Source organism: Vicugna pacos, chromosome 25 (genome assembly GCF_048564905.1).
Source record: "Vicugna pacos chromosome 25, VicPac4, whole genome shotgun sequence".
Taxonomy (NCBI): domain Eukaryota; kingdom Metazoa; phylum Chordata; class Mammalia; order Artiodactyla; family Camelidae; genus Vicugna; species Vicugna pacos.
Window position 1 is genome coordinate 25,975,204 of NC_133011.1, and position 23,840 is coordinate 25,999,043.

Sequence of the window (23,840 nt, forward strand, 5' to 3'; positions counted from 1 at the left end):
GTAAATTGTCATTCTAAGTGAAGTAAGCCAGAAAGAGAAAGAATACCATGTGATATCACTTACACGTGGAATCTTAAAAAAGAAACTTATTTACAAAACAGAAACAGACTCACAGACATGGAAAACAAACTTAGGGCTACCGGGGGGGGGAAGCAGGTAGGAAGGGATAAATTGGGAGTTTGAGGTTTGCAGATACTAACTAATACATATAAAATAAACAAGTTTATACTGTATAGCATAGGGAACTATATTCAATATCTTGTAGTCACTGATGGTGAGAAAGGATATGAAAACAAATACATGTATGTTCATGTATGACTGAAGCATTGTGCTGTGCACCAGAAACTGACAGAACATCGTAAACAGACTATACGTCAATAAAAACACATATATACAAAAGAGTGACCCTGAAAACCCTGAGTACCTGACCTGGGACCCCATTCTACCTGGGACCACATCCTACCACAAATTTACTGGCTTAAACAATACAAATACAACACAAACGCATTATCTTACCGTTCTGGAGCCTCTGGAGGAGAATCCATTTCTTCACCTTTTCCAGTTTCTAGAAGCCATTACATTCCTTAATCCATAGCTGCCTTTCTCCAGCTTCAAAACCAGCAAAGCTACATCCCTCTGAGTGTTACCCTGCGCTCACTTCTCCCTCTGACTCAGCCTCTTCTGCTTCCGTCTTCCTCCTTTTAAGTGTATCTAATTACATTGACTACACCTGGATAGCCCCGGCTAATCCTGCTCTACACAAGCGAGCTGATTACAACCTTAATCCCATCTGCAACCTTAATTACCCTTTGCCACGTAAACTAACACATTCCAGGTTCAAGCCATAGGACAGCATCATTGAGGGCCACTATTCTAACTGCCACAGTGGCATTTAAGCAAAAGCCTAAAGGCTGTAAGGAAGCAAACTTCGTGAAAAAAACATTTAGGAAGAAGAACTTTCCAGGCACGGGGAAAGGTGAAAGCCAAGACACTTTGATGTGTGCGCGTCCTCAAATACTCAAGACAGAAAGCCTTCGTGCAGTGTTAATGTTAGTACTGAGTAAACTCAAAACACAGTAGGAAATGGATCCAAAAAAAAAAACAAAAGCAAGGTATAATAAATTAGAAACATAAAGCGTTGTTTTGTCCAGAAAGTTTAAACCATTTATTTCCACTACTGACAAAGGACAGTAAACCTGAAGATAATTATTTAAAATTCACAGATACCAGAGCAACTGGCTGTTTTATCATTTTGTTGTAAAATCTCACAGATTTGCAGAGCATCATTGTTGGAAGAGACTTCGGCAGACATCTTCTATCTCAAGCACTTAGCACATGACACATAGTAGATGCTCAGTGATTATTTTCTGAATGCTCTCAGATTAAATATGAGAATTGTAACACTGTTACTCCTTCACAATGACTCGTAGGTCCCAATCCCCCCTCTTCTTCCCAGTTATTTCATGGAAGCTACCCTATTCCTATGTGACCTCATACGTCTACTCACATTTGATTTATCCCAAGCTTGGCCTTAAACGGAGCTTTTTCTTAGGATTTTGAACTTAGGACTTCAAAGAAGTCTCTGCCTGCTGGCAGAAGTTTTAAGGTATACAATTTGGGAGCTTCCTTAACAGAATATAAAGCTAGTACCCAGAGAGAAACAATGGAAGTCAGTGAATCCCACCTGGCATCACTGAGCTCCTGAATCTAATTGTTTCTGAGGCTCTGATGAAGCCTCTATTCTTCTCAAATTGTATTTTTCACACAACTTGGAGTCCATGAGCCAATTAATTCCCCCTTATTGCACTTCTCTCACTAACAACATAGTTACCCGCAACACTAAACTCAGAGAGGAAACCTGAACACCAGAGAGGGTGAAGGCTTTTATTTCACAGGTGATACCCATAATTAGTGAGCAAGCCAGGACTCAATGGAGGTTTACGCTCCTACTGAATTCCCTTTGGGATCTCCCCATGAATAATACAATCCAAATGAAGGACTCTACCCCCAAACTACTTCCTGTACCTACTGATTTACCTCATTTCCACTGCCACCTCCCTTGTCCGAGTAACCACCATTTCTCCCCAGACTACTCTGTCCTGTTACACGAGAATAAAACCAGTGTTTGTACTATTCACGCAACGCTCTGCAGTGCTTACTTTTCTAACCTCATCCTGTCCTCCTTCTGTGTATTCCAGCCATGCAGGTTTTCTTCCAGTTCCTAAAAGATGTGTCAGCCGACGGGGGCTGAAGAGGGATTCGAGGAGGTGAGCTGCCGAACCGGGAAAATGCGCGAGGAGCCGCCAAACCGCAAAACAAACTGCGCCGGGAGCCGACGTGGATCTAAACAGCACTTCCTTCTAGCGCAACAAGATGGCGCGCGGGGCGGGGCGCGCTTGTCCTGCTTTTAGGTACTCTGCCCGCACATGCGCAGTGTTCATTTCTTTGTCCACGAGGCTTCCGTACCACCACCAACGCATGCGTACATTTGCCTCTTAGCAGGTACACGCTACTGTGAACTTTGGCCTGGGCCCAGGGCCTGTTCACTTAAGGCTGCCGACGGTTGTGTACTTCTGAGATCCCTTACGTAACTATGTACTCATTTTGGAATATTCTTCCCTTGACCCTCTGGAACTAGTCCCTTCTCACCTTTTTATCATTATTTTATAATAAAGTATCAAGAGCGAATCCAAAGAAAAGACAAAACCGTTTCCTATATTTATAATAAAAGCACAAAATACACACTAAAAGCAGAATATTCAAAAGAACCTCTTTATTTTACCTTGGACAGCCAAAGATGCTTTCTGAACTGTCATATGTTAAAAATGTCAGCAGCAGTTTTTGGTAACCTCTGAAATGAACCAAGAGAGGTCACTCTTTTTCCAAAAGCATTTTGACAGACTACCACTATTGTTCCTAAGAAATTATGGCTCCAATTTGAAGGCATTCCAAAGGGGTTTCAATTAAACTAAATATCTCTTTTCGGGATTTAAAAATTAATGTTCACCAGACCTCTTGCCAACTCCCCAGGAAGAAGTAACATAAGGTCCAAAAACATGCTGAACATTAGAGTCAAGTAATGTGTCAGTCTGAACAGGGTGAATATAATAACTCAAGAGAACAGAATCTGAATTACACCAGAAGAATCTACGGATCCACCAAGGAATTCTATTGGCCATTGTCATCACAACTGAGATTAGAGGCTCCTGTAAGGGCAAAGCAAGATTGAAGAGTCCTGACACTGAAACTGCTTATATTTATCAAGTGTGGGGCTGAAACTCACTAAAATTGGAGTGAACTCAAATGGTTATGAACCTCCGAACTTACCTCCTGCTCTCTTACTGGAAATACCAGTGAGTGATGAACGCTCATGTATCTGGATGCTGACCATCCTTTGATTTTTTCCACTCTCTTAAATTATATCTTAAAATACTTCTGCTGTTTCTGGAATGCTTTTTTGCCCATGATGATGAAATTTCTTTTCCCAGTTTCTTCCTCAAATTACAAGCCCATCACTCTGCTTTCAGTTATCAAAAAAAAAAAAGGTAAAAAAGTATTAGCAATCATTGTGTGCCAGGATTTTTTTTCCCCTAGATCCAAGATATTTAGGACAATCTATTTCTACTGCCAATATGCCCACTTGTATACTAAGAAGTAAATGGACACATACATGTTCACACACATATACTCACTCGTAACAATTTGTGATAAATGCTAATTCATATTCCTTATAGAGGTTCTCTCTAATCTTTTTACAAAGCAACCACCACCTTTCCTCTTAGAAAAACACCTTCAACTACACTTCCATTTAATTAGTACTTACCAAACCTGTAGCCATTTTTAGTGTAAAGTTCTAATCAATGCTATGACTGACCCAATGGGGGCAGTAGGGAGTATATGAAAGAAACCAAGGCATCACCAAAACCAGTATCAAAAATTCTAGCTTCAGGCAGAAAGGAGAATGGAGATCTCTTTATAAAATTGCTGATATGGTTTTACCTCCCAAAGCCTTAGATAATGAGACATATTCAAACAAACCCGAGTTTAAAATCTGTTCCACCTCTTACTAGTACTAAAATCTTTTAAAATTTCTTAATTCTCCCAAGCCGCCATTTCCTCATTTATCAAACTAAGACAGTAACACTTGTTTCCCAGTGTTGAAATCCCAAAATAATGAGGTAATGCATTTAGGGAGCTTGGTGAAGTGCCTGGCACCTAATAAATATTTAATAAATGGTAGTTATGTTTATGATTATTCATGCCAATTACCATTCATTCATCTATTCGATAAGGAATAATTAAGCTTATGCTTTCATATTTTCACAATTCTGAGACCAACATTTTTTCACATTTTAATACTTTTTAAATTGCAGTGACATTGCATTAACTACACACAGGGTATAATTTTTTCCTTCTGCAAAGATATATATCCATTCACTGATGTACCCTACCGTGACTGTGTCCTAGGGCTAGCCACTGTGCTAGAAAGTAGATGTTGACAAAAATAAGTAAGGAAAGCCCCCGTTGAGCAGAAATTTGCAGACTTTGATGCCTGGCAGAGAGACCAGGTGGCTTCAGTCTATGGCCTCAATCCCTGAGCTGCTACCACCTGCTTCTGTATCTTATGCTAATTGTTTCAAAGATTTGGGGCACTGCAAGCCATGCTGAGAATCTGATGAAAGTTATGTGCTTCTCTACAGGACAAAAGTACATATATATTAATTTTTCATAGAGTTATGAGAGTTCTATAGGCTCTCCAAAGATAATCTATGGTCTCCCCCGAAAGAACCTATGAAACTCAGATGAGAATCCTGCTCACCCACTTGTGAACAATCCCCAATTCCTGTGCAGGTCACGTTTATGATTCTACAATCTGGAGAGTTTAAGCATAAGTATGTCCTGCAGATGAAGAACAGAGTGCAGAGCTAAGAATCACTGGCTCAGAGAGTCCCTAACAACAGTTTAAGCTGGGCTGCCAGCCAAAAGAATCAAATTTAAGGGGAAAGAAAAGAGGGGGTAATATCAACCTTAGGAAAAACAACCTACAACATGTTACTTTTCTCATTCATTGAGTGCAAGTCAAGCAGCCACCGTGTCAGTATTTGATTTACACTCCCATTAGGATGACCCATCTCTGCAACCCGGTGCTTGTTACTCCAAATCTAGACTTGTGGTTTGGCTGAGTCTCAAGACTGTAACCATAAATGTCAATGTAAACACACGTTTTCTAGAAGGATGATAAAATCAAAAGAATCTATTTTCAGGAAATCAATGTGCAAATGTATCATCCTGCTATAATTTTTTTCTACAATTTATAAAACTCTGGTCAAAGCACTTGTCACAGACACACACACACAAATCCTAGTGGGATGCTGATATGAGCCACCAGGCTCTATCCTCTTTAACAAAGGCAATGCATCAGGCTGCACCCAAAAGCACCAAGAGTCTGTACCAGCTCTATTTAGAAAAACTTTGGAGCATCCAAGGGGCTCCTTTAAGGATCTATAGTCCAAAAAGAGGAAACTCCAATTCAAAAGCCAAGGTCAGGGTGCAGTTACAGAACCAGAGTCTTGGAATGGGAGGCACTCATTTGTGACATGATAGTTGCAAGGACAGAGAGATGAGCTAAGCCAGAAATGAAACATGGTCTCCAAAGTCCAATCATCAAATATAATTAGGAAGAATGTAAATTCTGTAAAAGACCAGAAATGGACGTTAAAAGTAGGTATGGAGTCAAAATTTGGAACAAAGGAATGGATTTAGTAGTTCTGAGCATGAATGGTGGGAGAAGAAAGGAGGTGAGAAGGGGGCTGAGACCCTCACCTGGAAGATGGTCTCAGACACCAGCTGGCTTTTGCACTTTGTTTTAATGACTAGCTGGAAGGTGCTGTTTTAACAAATAAGATGGACTTGGCTTAAGGACCTCCAAACCGCATCATAAAGGTACTTTTTCCCAGTACAGATAACTATATTTTTTAAGTAGCGCAGTACTTTTAAAAACTATAAGAAACTCTCATCATGCACTGAATTCTGAACCAACACACTGAATTTGGACTGTTTTGACAGAATACAACCAAACTGAATATTTCTGTTATATTCATGGTACTACATTCTATCTAGGGATTATGTGGCCATCAGTCCAGTGGCTCACAAAGCCAAGATTTAGTTCCTCCATTCATGACTCCTTCCTCCACAAAAAGAAAATTAATTATATCTTCTGACTACATTGCTATAAAGATAAATATAACCCCAGTAGGACTATGTTCATTTCTTTCTTCTGATTTAAAAAAAAAGTGAAGACCTGTTTGTGAGCCCTAGGTGTCTTGTGCATAATGGCAGTGTTAAATTAATTAAACAAGGAGACCATGAGACAGAGGTGGTTCTACTATCTTAGAAGCCCTCAAAAGTAAACCAAAATCTAAGCCTGTAAATTTGTTAAGGGTAAGAAATCAAAATTTATGGACAACAAATTACAAACAGCCAGCTAGGCTATTGCCAAATAATGCAATTGCTTAAAATATAACCAATTAAATAACTCTCTTGCTTTGCTTCCAGCTCCTTTCTAAGTCCTTCCTGCAGCTCCTGTCAGTGAAGCACTGCTTCCAGTTTGTCACTGACTGATTCTAATTGATTATTGCTCCAACTTAAAATTTTTGATATATCTTAGTTTATCTTTCAACAGTAGTTAGTTGACCCTAGTTGTAAATTTTCATTATAAAAGAGGAAATTCATGCTCTGTATTTAGGCACTTAGAGGGAGATAAACAATTTTTCCCTGCATCTGCTCATTCTCAATGGCCTTTAGATCAAAGTAATCCATACACCAAGTCGGTGACATCTTCTGGTACCCTTCAGTGGACTATCCCAAGAAATGAAAAATAGTCCAGCCCAAAATGCCAATATCTTATCATCTCTATGAAGAAGTCAGTCAGATTGATTTGGGATTCAAGGCAGAGTAAAGAAGAAAAACAAGAGAGACTGTTACCTACTTTGGTTATTTATGAACAAGTTAGAAAATAAATGCAAATGTTCTGTTGAAAGGTGGCTACTCATTCAAAGTAATGGGAATTGTTACTTAACCTCTCTGTGCCTCTTCTTTCATCTGTGAAATGGGAATAATAGTAACTACCTCATAGGCCTGTGAAGATTTAATTAATATATTTAAAGCATTTTGTATAGTACTTGGCACATAGCATTCCCCAACTAAGACATTTTATTATATTTCTAAAGAGAAAAATTAAACCGTAAAAATTCTCTGGGGAAAAAAAGTAATTTTTATCTTTGATATTGAACAGAAGGCAACCAACATGGGTTTGAATAGCCTTGACTCCATATGAAAAGGTTTTCTCTGTCACTGAAGATGCTCATCTCCTCTCCAGCTCCCTACCCAACCTGTCCAAGGAAACGTGGAGGGAAAGTCCTCCCCACCAGACTCCAGTGCTTCTCCAAGCAGAGGCTGCACAGCTCAAGGGGATTCAGAAAGAACACGCTGTCTCTGCCAAGACCTGTCTCCCCGAAGTCATCAGACCTGCCTGCTCTGGCCCCAGCTGCACTCCAAGGCCACAACTGACAGGAAATTAGCAGCAGCCTTTGCCGGCCCGCCAATTATGAGTCCCAGCTCCTCCTTCTGTGCTTCTCCAAGAGTCTTCTGAGCGAACTCTGGTGCCACAATGTATGGTCTTCAATTTTGTCTGCGGTTCTTTGTGCAGACCAGGGTGTGGCTCCCAAACGAGGTTTACAGGGAGCTCAGCCCAGCCTATCAGCACTAGAAGGGCACGGATTTCTCCCTCATTCTGGACCAGTTCCTTAGCATCTCCTGGGACGTTGCCTGTATCACTGGCAGGCTGGCACACCCACTGCTCTTTCTCATGAGGGTTCACCATTTGCAGCTTATGTGACTCTTTAGCTTTATTTCACAAACAAAGAGATTTAGAAGATGTCCAGAGTACAGAGCTAGAGACAGTTGGGGAGTCACAAAATTAATTTATAAGCTGATTATGTCTTGATCCACTGACCTGTTTAGGCAAAACAAGACATACAAACAGCAGCCTAGCTTTAAATCCCACAAGCCTAATTGCAAGTCAAAACAGCAGTCCTAACAATTCGGACCTTAGAGGGAACTGAATCCAAGGTAGAGAATGTTTTCTGAATTCTGCTGTAAGTTCCACTCCATTTAAGAAAAAAAAAATCCCTGATTAGAGAAAAATATTTTCTTCTAATATAAATCAATGAGATAAAATAATTAGAAGTCTAGATGTTGATTCGAATCATGTCTCTACTACTTACGCAAGTTTTTAGACGTCTCTGAAGCATAATTTCCTCAGAGAAGAAGAACAGTATTACTTGCTTCATAGGATTGCTGTAAAGATTAAATGTGATAATGTGAAGTAGTTAGTAAATGCCTGGCATGTAGAAAATCCTCAGTAAATGGTGACTGCTATTGCTAAATTATTATTATTATTAGCATCATGATCATTAATGACTACACTTTATCACCCCTCAATTAAATAATTGAGAGCTGGCTATTCATTAATTTAGCACAAATTAATTGATCACCTAGGGACTGTCCTAGGGACTGTATACATAATGCAGAGAAGGTCTCTCTCCTAATGACACTTACATTCTGGTGTGTATATATGCGTGTCTGTGTGCCTGTTACAATTAAAAAAAAACATATGTTTGGTCTTTGTCCCTGGTACCTGGCACAGAGTTCCTAAAACCCTTGGAATTTCCAGAGTGATCAAAGTGTCTTTTCTTATTCATAATGAGCCCCTTTTGACCATACCTGGGTTCATGCTAAGGTGACTCATAACTTCAGGGGATCTCAGTAGCTTCGGGATCAGGGCTGGTCACATAAAAACCAAGCACGTGATTAGAAGGTTAGTCCCCCAGTCCCCCAGACTCTGGGGAGGGTCACAGGGCTGGAGATTAAGTTCAGTCTCGAAAGGCCAGCAGTGCAATCACGCCTACATAATTAAGCTTCAATGAAAACTCTGAAACAATGAAGCCAAGGGAGCTTCCGTTTTGGTGAACACATCGCCAGGCCGGCATGCCCTGTGCATCTTTTCCACTTGGCTGTTCCTGACTTGTATCCGTTAGCATAAGCCAGGAATTGTCAGTAAAGCACTTTCCTGAGTTCTGTGAGTCATTCTTATGAATTATCAAACCTGAGGAGGGGGTCACAGGAACTCTCAAATCCGTAGTTGGCCAGGAGGCAGTGTCGGTAGCCTGGGCACCCCATTTGAAGCTGGCATCCAGAAAGGACGCAGGCTCGTGGGACTGAGCTCCTAACTGGTGGGCTCTGTGCTAACTCCAGGTACTTAGCATCAGAACTGGATTAAATTGTTGGACACCCAGTTGGGGGGTCAAAGAATTGGAGAACTGGCTGGTGTTTGGTAAAAACCATACAATGTGTTTGCATATTGGAGGATGGTAAGAAAAGATAATAAAGAAAGCGACAGACAGATGGTAGAGAAAAAGAGAGAGAGGACACAGTCATTTCAGATAAAGATAAAAGCTGTGAAGGAAATGATAGGATGGTGTTGGGGAGGAAAAATCACCTTCCCTCTCACCTTCTGAATTCCTAGTGGAGAACCCCTGAAATAAAAGACAGCTATGTCTTCCTCGTGTATGCCTGGGAGATACCCAGGGAAAATGAGTAACTGCCCGGGGAGACTGAATTCGGACTTAACTACCATCTTAATAGGGCTTCTCGGGGGAGAGTAAATGATCTCAGGAAAGACGAGTGGAAACTTAGAAGAACAGGTGGGAGTTGTGATAGTTTGTGACAAAGGTTCTCTGGGCGTGTTGTGAACTTCTGGCCTGCTATCCTGTGATTAGTCAACTTTCCCTGATTGATGAACCTCCTGGGAGGAGATGTATGGCAGGTGAGTTCCTTTGGGGAGGTGCCGTCTTTGGGCAGATCCGAAGAGCTCAGAGAAAGCCTCTCCCTGCATGTGCTGTTTTCCAAGTGCCTACAACTCAAAATAATCAAGATAGCCAAGTGGTATATTTTGGGGTGGCAGCCACATTTGATAGGGTGGTTGGGGGAGACCTCTCCAAAGAGGGGACAGCGTGCTAAGGGCAGCATGCAGATGGCTCACTGAAATCCTATGCACAAAGCAGAAGTTTCTTCATTTTATAGAAAACTGTATTGAGAGAGAGTGAGATTAAGTCATTTGTCCTGGCCACCCAGCTAAAAAGTGGCAGAGCTAGAATTCCACCTTAATTCTGTCTCCTTCCCACCATATTCCTTATATTTCCATCCAGTCCAAGCTACCCAACAGAGCTTTCCAAATGACAGAAATGCTCTAGGTTCATGTTGTCCAATAGGCCACTTGTGACTACTGAGTGCTTAAAATGTGGCTGGGGGCACCGAGGAACTGAAATTGTTTAATTGTATTTTTATCATTTAAATTTAAATAGCCACCTGCAGCTAGTGGTTTCTACCTTGGACAGTGAAGGTCTAGCATTTCTCCACTGGGTGACAGCTGGACCCCTGAGGTCTATTTCCCTGATGTTCTGGACCATTTTTTTTGGACTCTTTCTGAGAAAGATGTTGTTGTCTGGCAGCAAACACACCTGTTAAAGATTAGCTACATGAAGCCCCCCGCAGGTCGATGTCACATGAATTAGTCACTGCATCTCAAAACCAGGATATTAATTCTCCATCTTTATTTCATTTTATGTTGTATATACATGTTTAATGTAAAAGGAAAAAATCTTCAATCTTTCAGGCACACCCAAAAGCCAGAAGCCTATTCAAACAAAGGCACAAGGGAGAAAAGCTGGTTGAGCCCACATGGGCGCTTTCATAGAAGAAAGCTTAGAGAAAAGAAAGGCGTTGTGAAGGAAACATCTGCCTTCTCAAATGGCTGTGACTTCAGAAAAATTAAGAAGTAAACACCGAGGTAGTCAGATAAACCTCACGGACAGTGACCGTGGATGGTTTGATTTATTTTACACTTTCGGCACCAAGTCCTAAAAAAAGACTGGCACTGAAATTAAGGAAACAATGCCATGGTCTAGAGCCAAGCTCTGAAACCCTCTCCATCCTGCCTGACTGACATGAGCCAAACTGTCTGGACACCACGCGGCTCAGAAGTGGTTACAAATACACATTTTGGGGTCACACACCCCTGGGTTTCAGGCCCAGCATACTGCTCTGCCCTTCTCCCCACCCCATCCCCAACCTCACTCATCTTCTTTTAAATTAGTTTCAAGTCAGACCCTGACTCTAACTTCTGGGACATCGCTGAATCGGGCCTTTTTCGTACTAATCCTTCAATGTGCGTTTGCTAGTCACCTACCCTGTGATTCAAAAGGTAAGGCTGGCCCTTACCCTTGAAAAAACTTTAAATCTGGTTGAGGGTATGTGGCCAATATCCAGGAAATTAAGTGTTTACTGGCCTTAGCCTGGTTTTGCCAAAAAGAGCTGGCCTTTTTAACAGGGAGAGGGGGTGGGGGGTATAGTTCAGTGGTAAAGTGCATGCTTAGTATGCATGAGGTTCTGTGTTCAATACCCAGTACCTCTATTTAAAAAAATAAAGAATGTTATCTTTTAAAAAAAAAAAAAGAAGAAGAAGGCAGAAATCCCTGGGAGAAGACAAAAAATATTTTATAATCTTGCTTCTCTTTTTACCTTAGCTGCAGAAAGCACAGAACTGGATTTGAAGTTCAATGATCTCGGTTACAACATCCCTTGAAGTACACACACTTGTGACCTTGCCATGCCCTTGACAAGGTGCTGGGGGAGTGGGTAATCTTCAATTTCTGTTTTATATTTTTGCTAGTATTTGTCCTCCTAGTATGTGACACCTTCATGAGATGATCTGGGATAAAAATAAATAATAATATAGACTGAAACTGCCAGGGGATACCCATCTTCTGATTTATGTATTTAAAAAGTTCACTCTACTTATAGAATTTTTGAAGCGACTTGTAAAAGTGAGCACGCTGCAGAATCTGACAACCAGGGAAAAACACCGAATAGGAATTCAGTAAAGGAAGCAATGGATGTAGAGGTTTTCAAGTGCTTGAAAGTAGCTGATTGTGACTCTTGACCATCACGTTTTTCTCTCAGTTGGATAGCAGCTTATATATGGGGCGGGGGGGAAGAGAGGGAAAGGGGAAATGCATTACCTTTCATTGCCTGACAGAAGGCCACATGCCAATGTACCCAACCCATACTGACTTCAGTGAGAAATCTCAGCATATATTTGAGTGCCCACAACAATTTTTATTTCTGAAAATAAAAATCAAAGTAGTTATCTCACAGAGTGAACATATCACCATCCTGGTCATTACCAACAGAGCTACATTGCCCAGAATGATCCTGTCTCATTCTGATTCAGCAACCCCAGATAAGCTCATCTAAGCACTTCCGGCTCACTTAAGAATCACAGATCCTCGGCATTCTGAAAGATACTGAAAGTCATTAGTGTGATCACTTATTCAGTGCTTGAGGCCCCCTGTAAATATCTCTGCAAATTGATCTTCTGGCTTCTACCTGATGCTTCTTCCTGTGACAGGATTCAGTGCCTCCTGTGGCCTCCTGTTTCATGTTCCAGATCTCTGCTAGAAAGACCTCCCTCGTGCTAAGCCAAAATAAGTCTCTGTCCCTAATTCTATGTAATCCTCTGAACATAGTTAATAGATTGTCCCTCTAGGAGGAGGGACGAGGTCCCCACTCTACTCCCCAAGTGAGTTAGAAAAACTTTCTCTCTACTTTATGTTTGTCACAGCATTTACCACGCTGTATTGTAATTACTTATCTACAAACCTAGTCTGTAAGACATGGACATCAAGCACCCTGTATCCCGAGTGCCTAGATCACAGCCAGCCTTATAGGTTTTCAGGAAGTAGTTGACAGATCTGAGGATGCATGGGTAGATGGATGGATGAATGGATAGATGGGTGACCTTTTAAGTTATTGTTTATTGAGCCCTTACTTTATGCTTGGACTTTACTCCATCAACTAAACAAAGAAGTAGATATTATTATAATTATGTCCATTTTACCACTAAAGAAACAAAGGCTCAAAGAGTTTTGTTAACCCTTAAAGACCCGTATTCAGCATAGTTTGGGTCTGAAATTTGAATAGGTGATTCAATGGATGAACAAAGGTTATACTTTTAACCACTATATCCTGGTGCCGTGAATTAATGAATGAATGAGAGGATGGATGAATGACCCAATCTATCAACTAATTTCTTATAGAATCTCACTGTTTCAAAGACTCTCCAAGTGCTATGGAATTCTGCTAAAGCTTTCAAAAACAAAAGTAAGGCTTAAATTCAGCTGAGACTAACCTGTATTCAACCAGTTCTAAAATGAAAAAAAAGCCTTCACAAACAAGCCGCTAGTCCCCATTTTTGTAGGGGGTGGAAATACGGACAGGATTCATCTCTAGCTCCCCTTTTCAACGTGGGACAAACCTCAGATCTCATCCGTGGAGATCTGACAGTTACAGCAGCAGAGGGTTAAAGCTTACATGAACTTCATTTAAACTTCATTTGGGCTCCTCCCTGACTTTGGAAAACTTTACATTAAACTTCGTAACATAAGGAGAACATGCAGTTTAAATTAAGGAAGTGGGGGAGGTTTGGGTATTTTCCAGCCTGGGTCAGCAAACCCCCAAAGGCCTGTAATTAGCTTTTCCCTCTGTTTCTTCTTAGTTTGATCATTAAAACCATGGATGAGACTAAAGCTTAATCAGGTAGATTGCCTACTCTTCCTTCATGATGTAAATCTATTATAGACCCAAAATATCTTACGGGGTATTTTGCAAACAGCTCCCAAACCTGCTGGGTTGGCCCATTTTTATTCTGATCTGCCCCATCCTTATACCCAAGCCCAAAAATGCAAGATACTGCTAATGTTGCACAGATCCCACCTTGAGGAAAATGGCTTCGTGCCTCCTGATAGTGGTTTTTCAAAGTAGTACATTTCTCATGTTTCTGAAATAAAAGAGGTGCAGGAACAATTGACCAATTTCAGGCCTGTATGCTATCTGATAGTGACACCAAAATGTGGAGGCAAGTGAGAAAAGCCAAAGACCTATAATTTCTTTCTTAATAATTTACTGAGGGTTTTCTTGGGTTGGTTTTTTTTTTTTTGTGGGTTTTGGGGTTTTGTTTTGTTTTGTTTTTTTTCTGGCTATACTCATATGGCCCATACACATCTGACTGTCTCTAGAATGCGCAGGAGTCTGATTGGTCATAGCGGGAAATACACAGATGGGCTGTTGGTGTTCCTGGTTCTAGGCAACATTACTGAACTCAGATTTCATGTTTGCCTCGTTCTCCTCAGCTATGAAATGGAGCCTTAAAGATGCTCAGATGAGGAGAAGGAAATAATTCCCCTAAGATCCTTCACCGTGGGTTTCTATGGCTTATACGATGATCATTTTCCCTATGGTTCCCCTGCCCCTCTCCACGTGCTCTCTAACAAACCACACCAGTGAGCCAAACACAGAGTAACACTGGAAACTGGAAAATCACCATGATGGCATCAGAGCTCAGGGAAGGAGAATTTAATCAGTTGATTACAGATGCAACCTGCCTCTATGTGACAGGTTAAAGCAATTTATCATGTAGTATTTATCAGTACCTTTTATGGGTCTATGTTTTGCAGAAATTTATGAAATTCATTTTTATAAACTCTACTATCATTTCAATGCTCCTATGATAGCTACCTCTTCCTTAGATCCCAATATCTTAAAAAACTTAAAAGGCAAGTAAGGTGGTCAAATAGCAATGTATCAAAGCCCCACACAGGTCAGACTCTGGCTTCCTAATTCAAAGGTTAGTGGCTTCAAATCCTTTATCTTTCCTTTGAGGAAATAACAGATGAGACCATTGTGTTCTGCAAATATTACCATCAGAGACCAAAATCAGGGGCCAGCAGTGGCTTCATGCTATTTCCTCCAGACTCAACAGACAGAAGTTTATCTTAAATAACTATTTGGTGGGTCAACAAATACCTTCTTTACAATAGAAAGAACTCATCCAAATAGGTAGGATTAGGTTTGGCAGCAAATGGCCAAAGGACAGTGGATTAAACAAAACAGAAGCGTATTTCCTTCTCTTGTGCATGCAGGCTTGTGTGGAGCCCCCACGAGCGTCAGGCCCTTCTGAGTGCCTTCTGTCTCATTGTTCTGCTATCAGCAACATGTGTTTTCACTGTGAGCTCTGAGGCTTCTTTTCCCGTTCCAGCCATCACATCTGAATTCAAACCAGCAGGAAAAAGGAGAAGAGAGGAGCAGGCACACCTCCTGCTTATAAAGATACCTCATAGAGTTGCAAATCCACTCAAAGCTTCTACTCAGGGCTGGATATTTTCTGTCGGTTCCTCTACCACATCCACTTTTCTACACTGGTTAGTGTTTTGACGGGTTTATCTGAACGGATGACATCAGTGGGCGCCCTTGGCCTCTGGCTTCTGCTGAGTGCAGCCAATGGAGGTACACTCAGGAGGTGACAAGGTGGAGGAGGGTGAGGCTGGGGTATCTACTTCCCCAGATTATTCCCTTCCACGTCACCAGGGGTTGGCCCTCTCTCTCTATCTCGTGCATGAGTGGGAGTGTCTACTTCAGGTTGCAAACAAGAAAAGGTACGTTGTTTGTACACAATTTAAAAGTAATTATAAAACCAACTACAAGTCAACTTTTTATTATCACCTTGCACAGGCAATTCTAAACAATGTCAGTGATAAACACTCCTCCTGCCAGGGACCGACCACGCCCCCCATTACCTCTCCTCACCAGCAGCCACTGCCTCTCCCAAGGGTCACAGCTCCTGTCAATCAACCACCTCCATCCAGTGACTCTCTCCATGTTTGCTAACCACTAATTCCCCTTGTCCCTTGGGCCTAGGGGTGAAAACAGTTCTCTCTGGGTTTCTAAGACTCCTGCTCACACCCTTTTTAAACAGTCACTTTATTAAGCTCTGGCCAGTTATCCAATTTGAGTGTGTCATGTATTCCTCATTGGCACCCTAGCTGATCCCACACAGCAGCAAGGGAGTTTCCTTATTCCAAAGTGGTCATGAGCCAAGATGAAATTTAGAAGCTCTTTACTGAGGAAGAAAAGGATAAATTAGATATTAGGAGGTAAAATTCTCTGCCATCCTCAATAAATGATGTTTCTTTTTTTTTTTTTTTTGAACTTGGAGAACCACAGACCTACCAAATGAAAATACTCTTATGATTGTCCCCAGGCAAAGCTTTCTTCTCTCTAGCCACTTTTGCTACTTCCCTCCAAGGAAAATTTCAAGGAAACTAGCCAGATGGGTGCAGCTGAATAGTATATTCAGAGTGCCGCCCTAAAGCCACATAGAAGGAATTGGATTTCTTCCCAATATCCACTCAGAGGTGCCCTTTGTAGAGGCTGTATTCAGAACATGAGCTGCTGACCAGAGTGACATCCTGACCAGTAAGAACAGACACTGTCTGGCCTGCCACCCAGTGCATGTCCCCCGGGTATCTCCCGTCCTCCTAGGAGGGCTGAAAGGATAGCAGGTTGACCTCATTCCTGCACCCACAGCCTCGGGGCACCTCCTAATCCCCATGTCTGTTTTGTGAGATCAGGCCTGCCTACAGCAGCCCATCCTCGGCTCCTGGGATGGATCAGCTTCCCCACAGGAAAGCCAGCTCGACAGCTCCTATTTCCTAACCATGAACTCCAGCCAGCACTCACTTTTAGCCTGTCAGCATCCACACGGCCACTTCCTTGCAGTACTGGTTTTATTAAGGGAAAGGCAGTGTTTAGAGGCAATAAAATGGCCGAGGATGAACAATTAATTGAAGAACTTTCATTTCCCTCCCTACCTCTCAAATAAAGTACCTAGCAAATTTGGATTTCGTTGTCTTATTACAAAACAGTCTACCCTGGGTGAGCTTTGGAAAGGAGTGTCCACAAGGTGATGAGATGTGCTTTTCAAAGCATGTACCACTGTCACAGCCGTCAGGAGACAGGCCCTCTGTGCAGGAGCCCTGCCACAGGGCCCAGAGCACGACTTCTTGTGAGTGGACTGCTGGTTGTTTGGCTGTTGCTACAGCGAGTCTCTGGAAGAACTTCCGATGGGGTGGGCGGGCCTTGTTTGAAGTCCCCACAAATCTGAATGCAGGTCTTATTTCTGCTTTTTGTGGTTGACAAGAAATGTCAGGCTCTCCTAAAAGTTTTGTTTTGGCTGATTGTTTTTAATCTCTGTTCTAGACACTTCACACACACACACACACATCACCTCTAAACTTTACAAGACCCCAAGGAAATAAGTGTGACTGGTCCTTGTTTACAGAAGAGGAAACAAAGGCTCAGAGATGTAAATAACCCTGTGGCCCCTCGAAGCTGGGAAGCAGAGGCACAGCAGTGAGATCTCGGGTTGGCATAAGTCCAGAGCTCCGTCATGCTGTTCCCACGGGTGAGCACCCTCCCCAGAACGGTGCAGAGGGCCGGGTGTCAGGCCCTGTGGGTTTAGCCCCTCAGTCCTGGTCTCCACAGGCTGAGGTGTGCCACCAGCAGGCCACGCTGACGCCATAGAGAGGAGGAAAGTGCTACTATCACACGTGGCTGGCGGCCACCATATTGGACACTGCAGCTCTGCGTCATCCAGACCAGCATTGCCCCAGCCGGTCTCCCAGAAGACTGCTCTTGACTTGTGAATAAACACAACACTGGCAGAAGAGACAATCAGGTCTGTGAGTGCTATAGACTGAATGTTTGCGACCCCTCCAAAAAGATGCGTATGTTGAAGTCTAATTCCTTAAAGTGAAGGTATTTGAAGGTGGGGCCTTTGGGGGGTGATTAGGTCACAAAAGTGGAGCCCTCGCGAATGAGATTAGTGCCTTTATAAAGGAAGTAAGGCTTCCACCAGGTGAGGACCCAGCGAAAAGACAGCTGACCATGAACCAGGAAGAGGATTCTCACCATTCACTGCATCTGCCAGCACCTTGATCTTGGACTTCACAGCCTACGGAATGGTGAGAAATAAATTTCTGTTGTATATAAGCCACCCAGTCTAAGGTATTCTGTTCACAGCAACCAGAGCTAAGACAGTGCTCAAATAAATAGAAGCAGAGAAACACTGGTTCAACCAATTTTAAGATGTTTTTGGCTGAAAGAAACAGCCAACCCATGATTATGTTAATTTACTCTATGAATCTCCTCAAGAGGCATCAACTAAGAATGCAGGTGGTAAATTTTTAAAAGCTGTGCTTTGGGGAGTCCTAGGAGCTTCCACTGAGAGACTCCAGAGGGACTCCTCACCTGCCTGGTCATAAGACAAGTGAGCTTGGAAGCCTCCCATTTCCCATTCATCATTTCTGCTATAGCTGATGTTCATTCGCTTTGTTTTTTTATATTATTATTATTACCACTTAATGTAATATCCCCATTGAAAAAAGATTGCAAACTTTTAAAAAAAAAATCCCTGAATTCTCTAAACCACTTTTGCAAGTGCCTCAGAGGACATAAATCACTCCTCATCCATTTAGGGAAAGCTGTCTTGGATGCTGCAAGTGTGCTGTAGGGAACAGCTTTGCAGGGGCACTGGGGACAAACCTCCTGAGACAGCACCTTCTTCAGTGCAGACGCCTTGTCACTGCGCAGGGTGCAGGAGGAGCTGTGAGCACCTTCCTGGGCGAGCCTCCATTCAAGACTTTACATGGATGCTCTGATCCAGGCTGTTTATTCATGAATGGCCAGCCCTTCGAGTTCCCATCACAGGGACGCTCTGCTGTTGGAAGCAAACCTCAGACTCCAGGGACAATGACAATCATTTCTGCTTGCATTTGCAAATATAGCCCAGAGGCAGCTGTCCCCTGATGGCAACATCCTTTCTCGCCCATTCCAACCACTGCTCTGCCTTGTCCCTAAAAGAAAATCCATTCCTTGAGGCATGAGTGAGAAATGGGTACTTTACCAAAGATTTTGTTGGCAAGAGGACAATAATTCACTTTGGAGAAATCCCTGTGAGGCATGTCTCTTTTCTCAAAATCTCCCCTCGGACGCCCCGCCGCCGTGTGCTTGGCTTGCCTCTCTCTGTCTGAGTCTCTCTGTGTCTCTTCTGTCTGTCTCTGTGGCTCTCTTTCTCAGATTCTATCTCAATTTCTGCCCTTTTGTCTCCCTCTGTCTCTGTTCATCCCTGTCTCTGTCTCTTTCTCTGTATAGCTCTCCATTTCTCCCCTTCTCCCTCCAGCCCTGATCTCCCCCACAGACAGCCTTCAGCCTCCTTCCCATCTCGTGGTTTCTTAAACACTCACTTTTCTTAGGAAGAGCCATTTCGTTCTACCCAGGATTCTCCACACTCATCACTCAACACCCTGTCACCAAGTCTGGCTTTTTTTGCATGTAAAAGATGATCATGATTTTTTTTTCTTTTATCTATCTCAAGAACCCACCCCCCTCATCAAGACACACAAATCCATGAATTAATTACCTCCCCTTGGAGATTGTTATACTAAGTGAAGCAAGCCAGAAAGAGAAAGAAAAATACCATATGATATCACCTATATGTGGAATCTTAAAAAAAAAAATGACACAAATGAACATGTTTACAAAACAGAAACAGACTCACAGACATAGAAAACAAACTTATGGTTATCAGGGAGGAAAGGGGGTGGGAAGGGATAAATTGATACTTGGGGATTTGCAGATACTAACTACTATATGAAAAATAGATAAACAACAAGGTCCAAATGTATAACACAGGGAACTATATCCAATATCTTATAATAGCTCATAATGAAAAAGAGTATAAGATGGGATATATATATGTATATATATAAATGAATCACTATGCTGTACACCAGAAATTAATATAACTATGTTACACTTGTAAATTGACTATACTTCAACTTAAAAATTAAAAATAAATGATATCCCCTTATTCACTGCACATTAGACAGACCCAAGATTGGAGTCTAGTTCAACCACTATTAGCTGTGACCCAGGTGATCCACTTCATCTATTTGAATTATACTTTTCACGTATCTAACATATGAATTATAACACTTATGCCAAGGAGTTCTTCCAGGGTTCTTCCATGCAAAGGTGCTTCCTTAATCTCAAAACAAAGTTACAAATATAAAAGATTGCAATTACTGCGACTGCTGCCTCTAGGTGGGCACCAAGCCGGAAATACTAACCTCCTTACACAAACAGGCAAGCTGTCCACAGGAGTGAGAGTGAGTGAGAGGGAGAGGGAAAGAGAGGAACCCCGAAGCTAGGGAAAGTGCCAGGGAGAGAAGCATCTGGACATGGATGCCTCACTCCCACCAGTGGTCTCTGCACATTTTTACTGCTCACTGTATCAATCAGAGTTTCAACAGAAAACAGAAGGCACCCTCTAGGTTTAATAGGACTATTTTCAAAATTAAGCACGTAGAGGAACTACATGAGAAGGAACAGTACCCCAAGGCTAGTCACCATGAGGACTGGTACCACTCCTAGACCTGAAGGGGCATAGAGTAAAGTCTGGGCACAGAGGGAGGTGAGAGAGCTACTAGACGGCAGGTGTAACCTTTAAGTGAGGGACACAGCCAGCCCATGGAAGCATCTCAGGAAGAGAGCAGGAGGAGTAAATACCCTAAAGTCACTCTCTTCCTTCTCTTCAGTATTCTGCCAGGGCTCCACATTGGCCAAACCCAGTTGGAAATCAGAAGACAAGGAAGACCTTGATATGGTTCATGCAGAACCACCTCCCGAGGCAGACAGCAGAGTGGAGAAGGGCTCTTCCTTCTGAAGGGTGTCTCTAGAAGGAAACACAAAAGACATCTAGTGCAGCTATTCCCACATCTAGATAGGTCTTGGGCACACTGGGAAGGGCTCTTGCTGTTCCTCCGACTCCATGAGCTCTGAGGAATTTTAAAATCTGGGGGCCATCTTGCAGGAAAAGCCTATCTGAGAATGAGAACAAGCATTGGTAGGCAAAGCTGAACAATGGAGATAAAAAGAACTATGAAGATGCTGTCTGAACCCATGAATCCAGCCATACCTGAAGCCAGCCAAACTAGCAAGTGGCCAGAATGAAAGCTAGATTCATCAGTACTGTGAGCTGACAGATTCCATTTTTTGTAAGCTAGTTCACATTGCCATCTATCCCTTGAAGCTAAAAGATGCCAAACTAGCTCTTCTTGTTGTAAATGAAGAAACTGAGATGTCAAGAAACCAATCAACTTGAAAAAGTTCACATGTACACTAAATGGCAGAGCTGCAGTTATGTTCCAATTTAGCTCCAAATTCTGCGTGCTCTCCACCACACCCATAATGACCCAGAGGCTCTTGTTTTCCTGATCCCGATTGTGGACACTGATTGTCACGTATGCTGGTTTCCGCTTGGGCCACGATTGCCTTTAGATTATTCAGATCCCAGTGGAGACCTGTTTCCATGGAGCTCTTCCACCCTCCTTCACGGCTCTTTGTCATGCGCCTACATTGCCCTAATACTAAGAGCTGGTTTTCACCATCTACACAACTCCAAGCAGTAAGAGGTGTGACTGCGTAGTAAACAGAGGAAAGTAAATCTTGCTGATTTGGGATGCAGCTACGAGACAAAGTTCCACAATAGCTTTTGGAGTAAACGACAAGGTCTATTCTCACCGGTGGCAGAGTGCCACTTTTTCACAGTAGTTTCAACATGAGCTGGGAGGGCATTGTTGCTGATGCTTCTTGAAAAGAACTTTTTCAAAGATGCAATGTACCTTCCCACTTACCAATTTGTTAAGAAAAAGGAGAAAATGTCACAGAGGAAAAATGAGATGACTTTTGAAAACACGAACAATGATAGCCATTGATAAAAGTATGAATGTAGTGAAAGTAAAAAAAAAAAAAAAAAAAAGGAACATTCCTTTCTCCCTTGGCAGAAATTTCCAAACACATCCGTGTTCTTGGCCATGGAGCATACTCTGTCTTGGTAACTGGATCCTCACCTTGTGGCTGAATCAGTCAGATAAGGCAAAGACACAAAGCAGAGTAGGGGATACCACCCCCCAAAGTTCCTCCCAACATACGTACGGACACACGTACACACACACACAGGTACACATGTACACCAACAGACCTGCCCAAAGAGCAGAGGGTGCACTGGCTTTGGAGGTGGAAACACCTGGATACACGTCTTGGCTCTGCCAGTTTATATCATGTGAACACGAGGAAGATGACACAACCTCTCCGAGCCTTGTGTACAACACAGAGATAACACCTACCACTTCAGCTTGCTACAAAAACTCACTAAGCTGACATGGCCAGGGTCCCACAAGTAGCAGTGATTGTCATTCACCCTTTCTTAGCAACCACTCAGGTCAGGTCTCCCCCGAAGGGCTTCAAGCATGGCCTAATAATGAAGCTTTGATTTCAGACAAATCTGGGTTCAAATCCTGGCTTAGTCAACCCCTAACTCTGTGTCGTAGGACAATGCATCTGTTAGCTTTTGCTGCATGAGAAATGACCGCAAAATCTCAGAGGCGCAACAGTAAGGAATGATTTTGCCTGAATGTCTGTGCATCAGCCAAGAGTTGCCTCCTCTAAACTGGGCTCAAACCAGGTGACCTTCTGATTTCTGTGTCAATGGCTTGCACACTCCCAGGATGGCCAGGAGAGATTTCCCTGAGATGGCTTTGCTGCACATGTCTCCTACTCTACTCCTGGATAAGCAGACTGTATTTCCCAGCACCTGGGCATGCTTTCAAGGTAACGTTAAAAGCCCCAGAGGGCAAGCAAAAACTTTACACAAGGCTTCCAAGGCCTGAGCTTGGCAACCAGCACAACATCACTTCTGTCTCTGCCATATTCTACTGACCAGAGCCAGTTGCAAAGGCAAACCCAAAATTAAGAGGCTTCAAAATACTCCTATTCCTTTGGTGGGAGGAAGTGAAAAGTCACATGACAAAGTTACAGGAGGGTGAAGAATTGGGGAGGATAATGTAATCTACCTGTTACATATTCTGTTTTGGTTCCTTAATCAGTAAAGCAGGAATAGTTCTATTTACAAAATTGGTTCTTTTAGATATTAGTGATGTATCTGTGTGCCCAGCACACTCCCTGGTCCATAAAGAGCCCCTGATAAACATTGGCTAATAGCAGCAGTCAGTGTAGTGGTAGTGATGGAGTGGTACCCTGTCCCAGATTTTTCTATCATGTTCTGCCCTACTTTATTCATTCATTCATTTATTAATGATTTATATAATAATTATTAACTACCCACATGATTACAATACACCAGAAACTTTCTTATTCTTAGCTGACCTCACAAAAGAGTGGTCTCAATTAACATTTGCATAGCATTTTCACACCCAGGATCTATTTTGATCCTCACAGCTACCCTTTGCTGTAGGTCTTCTCATACCCATTAGATGAAAGATGAAGCTAAATCTGGCTGAACACCTCAATGATGTCTATGAGACAAGCAATAGACAAGAGGTCACAACCTCATGAATTCAAATCTCTGTAGCTAGGCACCACCAAGGCTACTTCAGGACGGGACAGCCACTCTGAGTCTCCTTCTCACTCGGAATTCATGGGCTCTAAGAGGTTTGGAGGAGACATCGCAGCATTGCCGTGCCACACCTGATGCTTGTTCCATTCACTCCCTCATTTGTAATGAGACGGTTAGTGTTTGGCTTAGTGTTCTGAATGGGTATTGCCTGGAAGGAAGGAATGGGAGATCAAAGAAAGGCAGAGCATTTCAGCTAGAAGCACAGTGTAAGCAAAGGCAAACAGTGAGAAACTTCAAGGTACCTGTGAGAAAATGAGGAAGTTCAATGATAAGGCATTAGTATCAGTTTCAAGGCTGAGATGGAGGGAGATGGTGCTGGAGATGTAATCAGGCATTTTACCAGGGATGG

At 42.5% G+C, this 23,840-nt stretch overlaps 1 pseudogene; it reads right to left on the reverse strand.

Moving 5' to 3' along the window:
• Positions 1-2,399, reverse strand: part of LOC140689294 (cyclin-dependent kinase 4 pseudogene) — a 159,783-nt pseudogene extending 157,384 nt beyond the window's left edge.
• Positions 2,400-23,840: the final 21,441 nt, after the last annotated feature.